This window comes from Elephantulus edwardii, unplaced genomic scaffold, assembly GCF_000299155.1.
Source record: "Elephantulus edwardii isolate Elephantulus edwardi_28Jun2011 unplaced genomic scaffold, EleEdw1.0 scaffold00004, whole genome shotgun sequence".
NCBI lineage: Eukaryota > Metazoa > Chordata > Mammalia > Macroscelidea > Macroscelididae > Elephantulus > Elephantulus edwardii.
This window is the reverse complement of record NW_006399754.1, coordinates 25,728,266-25,739,894: the sequence shown is the minus strand read 5'-3', so window position 1 is coordinate 25,739,894 and position 11,629 is coordinate 25,728,266.

The window sequence follows — 11,629 nt, the reverse complement described above, 5'->3', positions numbered from 1 at the left end:
GAGACTCTGAATATTGCATTAGAGCGCCAAGAAGCCAAAGCTGAAGGAAGAAACCAAGCAATCAAAGAGCTAAACAGAAAATTTCAAAAGGCGGCCCAGGAAGACAAAGCAAGATACTATAATGAAATGTGAAGAAAGCTGGAGTCAGAAAATCAAAAGGGCCAAACTCGCTCAGCATTTCTTAAGCTGAAGGAGCTGAAAAACAAATTCAAGCCACGGTGGCAACACTTAAGGATACTTTGGGTAGAATGTTAAATGATCCAGAAAGCATCAAGAGAAGATGGAAGGAATGCACAGAATCACTGTATCAGAAGAAATTGGCTGACGCAGAAGAATTTCATGAAATGACATATGAGCAAGAGTCTATGGTGATAAAGGAGGAAGTTCAAATTGCTCCGAAGGAATTGGCAAAAAACAAGGCTCCAGGAGTTGACAGCATACCAATTGACATATTTCAACAGACAGACACTGCCCTGGATGTGCTAACTAAGTGGTGACGAGAAACATGGAGAACAGCCAACTGACCCATGGGAGCCATCAACATCATGACTGATGGAGAAGAGTTTGAAATTGTCAACAGTTTCATCTTACTTGTATCCATAATCAACACACTTGGTATTTAAGAAGTTAATAAATTAGAAAACATTGCAATAATGAATGAATATTTAAAAAAAAAGTGAACCTGGGGAGTGGGAAGAGAGGGAGAGAGGGCAAAATGTGCAACAATGAATGAATGAAAATCTAACTTCTCTGTTAAAATCATAATCAAAATAAAATTTTATTTAACAAAACAAATTGCAGAACATGTTGCATTGGAAAAATTTGCTGTCAAGGACCTCTCCAAAGTGCTAAAAAGCACAGAGATCCATTTAAAGACTGAAGTGCTCCTGATGCAAGCTATTATTTTTTGTTTTTGTTTTCCAATTACTTGATATGCATCTGCAAGCTGGACAGTGAATAAGAATGATAAAAAGAATTGAGGCCTTTAAGTTGTGGTGTTGGAGAAGCATACTGAATATCCCATAAACTGTCAAAAGAACAAACACCTCTGACTTGGATAAAATGCAATCAGGGTGCTCCTTACCAGCAAGAATGGTGAACTTTTGTCTCACATATTTTGACCGTGAAGATGGGTCAGTCCTTGAAAAGGACATCATGCTTGAAGAAGTGAATGGCCAATAAAAAAGAGGGAGACTCTCAACAAAATGAACTGACACGATAACTGTACTAACGGGTTTTGAAGCATAGCAGTGGTGATGAAGATGGTACAGGGTAGCACAGGGTTGTTCCTAAAGTTGCTCTGAGTCTTTGAGGTTACCTCACAACAGTGTGTCTGTGTTTATAATATCTTTTTTTTAATGGGCTGTCTTTCTTACATTAATGAGCCAGTACCTGGGGAGGAGTATTGGACCTACCATAGACTGCCAAGAGAAGTAATAGGTCTGTCCTGGAAAGAGTGAGGCCAAGCTATTTCTTGGAGGCAAGGATTCTGAGGCTCTGTTTCACATACTTTGGGAATGTTGCCAGGAGGGACCAGTCCTTGGAGGAGGAAATCGTGCTTGGAAGGGGGGAGGGACAGTGCAGGAGAGGAAGACCCTCGATTAGATGGATTGAGACAGTAACTGACTTAATGAGGGTAGTCGTGCCAGAGACAGTGAGATTGGCCCTGGATAGAGCAGGATTCAGAGCAGTTGTGCGCAGGGTCACTGTGAGTCCTGGTCAATTGGATGGCACATAACAACAACAGGGGATATGTTGTGTCAATCTCACTGTTAAGCAGAAGTTCAGAAGGACCTAAGATCTTTCTCCAGTGAAGTTGTTCCTTTAGATTCAGCACTCTCAACACTTAAACAGTAAGAGAATAAATTTGATAGCCATAGATAACACAACCCTGCTTGCTGAAACTGAGGAGGACCTGAAGCGCCTGCTGCAGAGTGTCAAGGACTGCAGCCTCCAATATGGATTGAGGCTCAATGTCAAGAAGACAAAGATTCTCACCACTGAATCAAATGGCAGCATCAGGATGGATGGTGAAGAGATTGAGATTGTACACAGCTTTAGTTTGCTTGGCTCCACAGTCAACACTCTTGGCACCAGTAGCCAGGAAATTAAAAGGTGCATTGCCATGGGAAAGTCTGTTGTTAGGGACCTCTCGAAAGTACTGAAGAACAATGGTGTCTCTCTGGAGACTAAAGTCCGTCTGCTATAGGCCATGGTCTTCGCAATCACTTGTTATGCATCAGAGAGTTGGACAATGACTAAGGAGGATAGAAGGAGAATTGATGCCTTTGAGCTGTGGTGCTGGAGAAGAGTATTGAATGTACCATGGACTGCTAGGAAAATGAACAAATTCATCCTGGAAAGGGTTAAACCGCGTGGCTCCTTGGAGGCAAGGATTCTGAGGCTCCGTCTAACATACTTTGGACATGCTGTAAGGAGGGAACCGTGCTTGGAGAGGGACATCACGCTTGGGAGGGTGAAGGGACAGCGCAGGAGGGGAATTGATTCAGTGACTGGGGTAATCGGGGTGGGTGTATTGGAGATAGTGTGATCGGCACAGGATAGAGCAGAGTTTACGGCTGTTGTTGTACATAGGGTCGGTATGAATTGCAAGCGACTCGACGGCACATAACAACAACAATGAAATAAAATAACTAGATAATTTGGTACAGAACATTATTCTTAAGGTCAAGAAAATCTTAGTTTAAATTCGACTTTGCTAAGAATATGACCCAAAGAGAGTCCAAGTTGGGCTATATTTATCTCCCCTGAAAAGCAGAGAAGGGATATGGGTTATGATATCTAATATGCCTTCTCATGCAAAAATTATTTTATTCTATTTCAATATTGCTTCTATTTCTGTTCTTTCATATCAAACAATAAAATTCATTTTCCTCTAAAAAGAAATCTACTTACAAGAGCAAACCACTAGCTACTGATCCAAATTATTTCACATTATTAAACACTGAGTAGTCTGGCATCAGTGGCAGGTTGTTGCCTAAGAACTGATGTTCATTTAACCCAGGGGTTTAAGACTAAGATAAGGACTGTGAAGACAAGAAGAATATCAACGCCCCTGGTGTTTGTGGAAGAATATCCGCTCTATAAACCGTTTCAATAAAGGTAAATGACTTACAAAGAATAAATGAATTGAACCCAACCTCTTTGTATTTCTCTAAATCTCTAACAACATTTACTAATACAGGAGAGAGGATGCTGAAATATACTCAACTTCCATCTTATTTGGTGTATTTATTAAAAAAGCATCATATTTGGAAGCAGGGCTACTTTATAGTCTGATCAGAATGTTAAATAATGTTTTATTTTGGTATACAATAAACTTTTTATTTTCTGATGTTTAATACCAACATAGTATAATTGTAAGATGTCCAGGACTTTAAGACTGTATGAACTCTAAACTAAATGTATAGCTGGAGATGTACAATTGTGTGTCATTATGCAAAGATTCCCTGGGATAAAAATTTCTGGGCAGTCAAGAAAGATGGGAATATAAAAATATTTAGTGAATTTCTACCTGAGAAATAGCAGAACTCCAATAGTTATATTGAGCTGTGAGAATTAAAATCTGCTTGGTTTAGTTGATTAAAGTAAGATATTTTAATCAATAATTAATCATAAATTATGATGTATTAGATAATCTTGAAGGCTTTGTGAGTAAATTTCAACAAGGAAAAGAAAGAGAATAACTCTTGAGATTATTTAATTTATAATCTGGTGGTAAAAGGAAGTCAATAAACAAAATGATTAAACACACCTAGAAAATCTGAGTGTTGTGAAGAATAATAACATGAAAGGAACAAGAGGTTTTATGGGGAGGTTGTAATTTTAGATAGCATAGCTATAACAAATTACCATAAAATCAGTAACTTAAATGGAAGCACATGTATTATCCACAGTTCTGAAAGTCAGAAGTCTGACACAGGACTCTAAAAGAAAATCAAGATGCTTATAGGAAGATGGCTCCTTTTGAAGACTTTAGAGTAGAATCAATTTTCTTACCTATTTTCTTCTAGTCATTTATGTTCCTTGACTCATTCTATTTCTATATTAAAAATAATCAAAGGAAGGAACAGTCTTTCTCATAATTTCTTATTTTGAATGTCTTTTCCCACTCTTTTTAAACTTGAATGAAGGTTTTCCCACTCTTTTTAAACTTGAATGAAGGTTTACAAATCATATTAGTTTTTCATGCAATCATTCATAGGTGTTTTGATTTATAATATCAATTGACATTGATTTGTACAATTAACAACAATGTTTAATGAACCCAGATTTTGTGTTGCTTTGTCGATTTATTCCTTCTCTCTTCCTTCTCATCCATATTAAATTGATAAGATTTCTTCTGCATGAAAAGGTTTCCATTTCTTTTTATAATAGTGATCTTATACCATAATTACCCTTTGTGACTGACTTAAGTCACTCAGCATAATATTGTCCTAGATTAATTCATGTGCAGTATTTTATGAATTCTTGATCAGTTTGTATTGATGTATAATATACCATAGTTATTTGCATAACCAGTAGTGTATCTCCATTCTTAAATACTTATGAGATTCCTTTTTGTCCACACAATTATTCCAGGACAATATCCTCAATTTAAAATATATAACCTAAATTACACTCGTGAAATTATTTTTGCTGTGTAAAACATGGAGAATAGTGGTTTAAAATAGAGAAGGTACATGACAAGAGTCTATCAATTTAATGTATTACATCAATCTGAATGCTGAATAAAGAATTCAAGAAACTGTTGTACACAAAGAGAGAGAGAGAAAGGATCAAAAATGGGGAAAGGTTCGTTAACAACATCTATGCTTTACACAGATAAATCTTGAGGTTTACAGAGTAAGACAACCTGAAGCACTCACTGATGAAGATGAAGCTTCTGGTATGTATTGTTACTGTTGTTGTTATATGCTATCCCGTCATCTGCAACTCACAACACCCTACGTACAACAGCTCAGAAGCCTGCACTGTCCTGAACCAGCCTTACTGACTCCAACACTCCTACCCCCACTACCCTAGTCACTGAGTTAGTTCATCTCATCTCGGGCCTTCTTCTCCTGCGCTGTAACTCCACCCTTCCAAGAATGATGTCCTTCTCTAAGGATTGGTCCCTGCTGGTCACATGTTAAAAGTGAGACAGAGTTTCAAAATCCTAACTTCCAAGGAGAATCTTGGTTTCACCCTCTCTATGACAGACCTTTGTTTTCTTGGCAGTCCATGGTATGTTCAAGAACGTTCTCCATCACCGCAGTCCAAAGGCATCAATTTTCCTTCTATCCTCCTTAGTAATTGTCCAGCTCTCTGATGCATAGCAAGTAATCTGGAAGACCATTAACTGGTTAAGGTGTACCTTTGTTTCTTGACTGGTATGTAATATATATGGGGGGGAAAAAACCAAAAACACCCAAATCCCTCACACCTGTATCAGTGAATAGCACCATAAAAATTAAGAAGAAATAAAGTCATCACTGATTGCATCCTACTTGAATTGACAAACAAGAATTCAGTAATAATAAGAAAAAAATCAAATGATGTACTATATTGATAAATTTACTGCAAAAGATCATGTTTAGTTTTAGAAAACAAGGATGCCACTTTAATGACTAAAATTGTGTCTAGTCCAAGCCACAGCTTTTTAAATTGTCTTATTTTCATAAGATAGCTAGGCAATGAAAATGGAATACAAGAATTAATTAATTTGATCTGTGGTGTTAGCAAGGATATTGAATGGACCATGGACCGTTAAAGTGCACGCGCGCGCGCACACACACATACCCACGTTTTAGAAGAAATGCAACTAAAATTTTCCTCAGAAGTAAAAATGGGAAGATAGTTTACTATATTTACTGGTCACTAGAAAAGGACATGAATTTTGGTAGAAAGTCGGCAAAACTTCTATAAACCAATGCAATAAAAGCAGGAATGAATTCAATATGCCAACAATTGTGAGACGGATGCAGTACTGGGCAACATTTGCTCCTAATATTCATAACATTAACTTGATTTAGATCTGATTTGAAGGCACGTAACAAAAACATACAGGAAGACATATGTAGTTTTGCTGTTTTTATTCCTGTGTTTATAGCTGTCAAATAAATCCCAGTGTATAGAGACCTCATGCATTAGAGTAGAATTTTTCCATGATTTTGCTATCATTGTAATCTGTAAGCATATTTCCAGATCCATCTTTTTAAATATCACTGCAAGTGTTACACAGTCAGTAAGTCAATCATAGGAACTTTTGAATAGCTAAGAAAGAAGTTGGATGTTTTTGAATGAACCCTGTTTTGCCTACCTTAATGACCAAAACAAGCTCACTTAGAACACACGAATTGTTATAAGCAACTAAGCAGGCTGGTGTTGGTAGAGATAAAAGACCCCTACAATTCATTGTTACTGAGCAGATTCTGACTCATGGCAACCCTGTTTTGGAGTTAAAACTGTTAATTTTGACTGAAGGAGACTACTCATATTTCTCCAGTGATGGAGATGGTGAATATTAACCACTGGCTTTTCATTTCACAGTAATATACAAAGCCAACTACAGCACCAAGACTCCTTAGAAACAAGGGAGATAGCATACTTCAACAACTCTTGGGGATAGGGTGGGTGTAAAATAATCCAAGATGATTATAAGTTTTTGGTTTGAGATACTATAAAGTCATTTTTGGAATGGTGAAAGCTTGCACCAAGTGTTAAAATATTTGTCCTTATCTTAATTTTTATATTTTAAATGAAGTTCACCACTTTGTAAAGCAACTACTGTTGGTATAAGAATTGCTGCATCTGAAATCCATTAATGCTAATCGGAGTACCAGTCCCTGTCAACATATCCACAATACAAAATCCCCATGGTGTCAGATATCCTCCATATTCCTACAACATCTACAAATTCTAACATGAGTCATCCCTCCCAGGACTCTCACTCTTCTGCTTCTAGTTCCATTAATCCACTGCAATACCAAACAGAAATAACAGATGATACAATTATGGGACGCTGGGCTCTATGAGGAGGAATGTAGTATCAGGATTAGAGAAAGACTCATCAACAACCTGCCTAATGCAGATGATAGACCTTGCTTGCTGCAATCGAGGAGGGCCTAAGGCATTTACTACAGAAGGTCAAGGACTACAGCCTTCAATATGGATTGAAATTTAACATCAAGAAAACAAATATTCTCACCTCTGGGCCAATTGGTAGCATCATGATAGATAGTGAAGAGATCAAGATTATTAACAGCTTCAGCTTGCTTGGCTCCCCAACCAGCACTCTTGGCACCAGGAGTCAGGAAATCAAAAGACAAATTGCAAGGGGAAAGCTGTCGTTAGTAATGAAAAGCAGTGATGTCAGTCTGGAGACTAAGATGTTCCGGATCCAGGTCATGGTCTTTGCTATTACTTGCCATGGATCAGAAAGCTGGACAATGACTAAGACTAATAGAAGAAGAATCAATGCCTTTGAGTTGTGATGCTGGAGAAGAGTATCGAATATACCATGGACTGCTAAGAGAACAAACAAGTTCATCCTGTAGAGGGTGAAACCAGGCTGCTCTTTGGAGGCAAGGGGTCTGAAGCTCTGTTTGACAGAATCTTTCAGCCATGTTGCCAGGAGGGACCAATTCTTGGAAAAGTGGAGGGACAGCACAAGAAAAAAAGACCTAAAATGAGATTAATTGACTCAATGACTGGGCTTATGGGAGTAGGTATGCCAGAGACAGCAAAGTTGGCTTAAGTTAGAGCAGGATTCAGGGCTATTGTACATAACGGTAATTATGAGTTGCAAGAGACTCAGTGGCACATAATGACAACAATAAACATCTTTTTTAAGCATGATGTCCCTTTTCAAGATATTAATGCCCAAAGTAAGAGGTGAAGCTTTTCCATCTTTGCCTCCACAGAGCACTCTGGCAGTACTCTTTCTAAGATATCTCTGTTCTTCTGACAGTTTGTTGAATAGTTAGTACTTTCTCCAACACCACACTTCAAAGGCTTCAATTCTTCTGATATCCTTATTCACTGTCCAGCTCTCAGATGTGTATCAGGAATGTTACCAGGTAACTACTAAGAGTGGAAATGGTAAGAACAGCTTCTCAAAGGTGCACACAAACCTCTCCACTTCCGGCCAGTGGTACAAAGCTCTCTTAATCCTCACGCAAGCTTGAACGAAGGCCCTGGCACTGACGCCATGGGAGTCACTTCTGCCTCTTGTAGATTTCTGGTTTTATACTAAATATGTTGTTGTTGCTTCAGTGCCTCAATTTCAGTCAGTCTTCAACTCAAGCAAGATTTGCCCTGGTCCCCAGTTTGGACTTTATGCTTCTTTCTAGCTGGTAATGGGATTCCCATTCTCTTATTTAACCTTCTCAATTGAAGCCTCACAGGATGAGAAAACTGGCCAACCCCTTACTGGTGTTGTTAGGTGCTGGTGAGTTGATTACGACTCATAGCAACCCATGAACAATAGATTTCAGCCCTTTCCTGTACCATCCTCTAAGGTCTGATACACTTGAACCCATTGCTGCAGTCACTGTGTCAATCTACCTGGTTGAGGACCTTCCTCTCTTTCACCATCCCTCTGCCATCTCAAGCGTGATATCCCTTTTCAATGAATACAACTAGTAAAGGACGTCTCCTCAGTTTGATTGACTTCCAATTTGACTCAACCTCTAATGGTATGACTATTTTCCTCTGTATTTATTTATAGGGTTTTCAGAGGTCTGCTATTTCAGTAGTGGGTGGCCAATTCTGCCTCCTAGTCTGTCTTAATCTGGGAATGCTACTAAAACCCATCTACCACGTGTAACACCTCTGGCATTTGGAACACAAGTGGCAGAACTTGCGCAGTACCCACAAGATAGCTCAGTAAAGTGAACTGACATACAAGTGCTGTTGTACTAGTTAGAATGACAGCTGCAAAGAACTCAGCAAAATGCAGATCATTCCCCCATACAACAAACTGACAGAATGCCTTTTCAGTAGTCTGTAGATTTTGTTCACATGTCCCCAACAAGAGGTGCTATCTGCTTTACTCACAACACCAGCATAGCCCAACTCAGCCATGTGACAAACGTCAAAGCCAATGGTTAAGAAAGCCATTTCGGCTGTCCCCCATGCTTTCTCATCCTTTAGATACAATTATTTCCCATTGTTTTATTGATTCTATAGATGTAAATTTGTCTACTTGTTAAAATTATTTTGTAACGTAAAATAATATTTGTGGCTTTTTGGAAGTTATTTGTGTATATACGCAGTTGTTGTTTAATGCTGTCGGGTCATAGACGACTCATAGCGACTGTATGAACGAACAGCCTGAGCACTGTATATACACAGAGGAGGGAAAAAAAATTGGATTGACCGAGGTTCACATTATAAGCTGATGCCAAACAAGCTGATACTCTATTTTCTTGTTTGAGTTCCTATACTACTGACAAGTGTCCTTTGTGAAGGCTACGTATTACCACTTTGTTGGTGGGTTTTGTTTGCTTAACTTTGTGATTTTTTTTCTGTTTAAAAATGTCTCCAGTCATAGGGCTGAAATACTATTTGGTATTTCTAAACACAAGAAAGCTGTAATGTGTCTTATGGAGGGAAAAGCTGTGTTAGATTAGCTTTCCTCGGGCACGAGTTATAGTGCTGTTGTCTGTGAGTTTAGTGCTAATGAATCAATAACATATATTAAGTAAGATGTGTTTAAACAGAAAATCACATAAAACAAGATCATATATTGATGAATTGACAAAATGTTCTGACCAGAAGCTCAGCAACCTAACCTTGTATTTCCCCTGGGAGCCGTGGTTCAGGATTCAGTGTCCATGCCGACTTCATAAAGCATAACTCAGTGAGTGATGAGAATCGGCTGCCCGTTTCCCGGCTTCCACAACACCACCTTCACTTAGCTTTCTCTTTAAATCAATGCCTTTTTGAAGTTTCGGCTTCTTTCTTTTTATTAAATATTTGGCATGCTTGCTCAGTCATTGGAACTCTAATCTTCACCAATTCCCATACACTAGAAATTTTTAATTAATCTTTATAGTCCTTATTCACATTTTAAATTCTGTTATTTTTACTTTAGAAGCATGCATTTATGCCCAACTGGCTGCATAATATATCTATGATCATATCTAAGAGACATCTCAGAGGAAAATCTCCCGAACAACACTTGATAATTCTTCAGGCTTCTATTTTTTTACTAATGGTGTCACTAGCTAGTTATAAAGGAACAAAAATTGTGAAACCAGCTTTCTAACTCTTCTTCCTTTCTTTTTTCTTATTTTCTACAATTTTCTTACCATATGCAAAGTAATAATTTTGCTTTCTAAATTGGATCTTGTTACTTATATGTTAAAGTACTGTCGGTAACCTCATTGTCATTAGGATAAATGAAAATCTCTTTTATGATATGCAAGACTTTTCTGGTCTGTGACTTGCTGGCTCCTTGATCTTGACATAACAATACTTCTTTATCTGATCTTTTTTCTTTTTTACCGACCTTCATATTCTTCCAGCTTATTCCATGGATAAGGCAACCAGGGCCAGGTCTCACAGAAGCTGTGTCATGCATGGCAGGTCAGATAAACCACCGTGCAGACGTTTACCCCTATCGAAACATGCCTGCACCCTGATGCAACAAAAACCTAGACACTGATAAACTTTTTTTCCAGGCTGAATGTGCTTACACGGATGCCTTAATTATGCGCAATCCTACATCCTTTGTCGTACATTATCAGCTTTTAGGTGTAATAGGCAGCTTGCTGCTAGGATGGTACTTTCACAAGTGCTCACACACCCTGAATGCACACTGGCCCAAAATAAGTGATCTCACTGTCCAGAAGCCTTTGCTACGGACTCCATCAAGAAAGACTGTATGTGAACCCACTTCCTTTCCATTACCCTGTTTAGACAGGGCCTTTCCCAGCAGAATTTGCCTCTCCTTCGACATTAGCTGAATATGTAAAGCTTAAAGAAAATAATAAAATCCTGCCTCCTAGTCTCTCTCCCTCGGTTGGTGACATGTGTTGTCAAGTACCTGAGGGCAGACGGTTCTGATTCTCCCTCCTGTTCCTTTATTTCTCTCTAATGAACTCTGTCTTTAAAAAAAAAAAGGAAAAAAAAAAAAACAGAAAAGAAAGAAAGAAAAGAAAAAAAATAGCACCTTGTCTCCTCATTCTTTGATAGAAAATTCACACTTGGGATGCCTGCAACATTCCTTCCCTTCTTAGACACCTTCTCACTTGTTTCATTTTCATTTTCATTTTTCTGTCTAGATCTTCTCCAGATCTTCCTGTTGCTAAACCTTGCCAAATGAGCTGAATCTGTTTAAACGTCTTCCAACACATACATGAGCCTGTGCCCCTGATTTTCTTATTCGTAGAACTGGTCATTAATCTGAAGTAATCCTAATTTTTTTCTGCTTATCACTTTACCTAATTTAACAGTCAAATTCAGGAATTGTTTGTAATAACTCACCAGCAGCCAGGAAATTAAAAAAAAAAGTATTGCGATGGGAAAGTCTGCGGTTAGGGACCTCTCTAAAGTACTCAAGAGCAACGGTGTCTCTCTGGAGACTAAAGTGCACTTGATACAGGCCATGGTCTTTGCAATC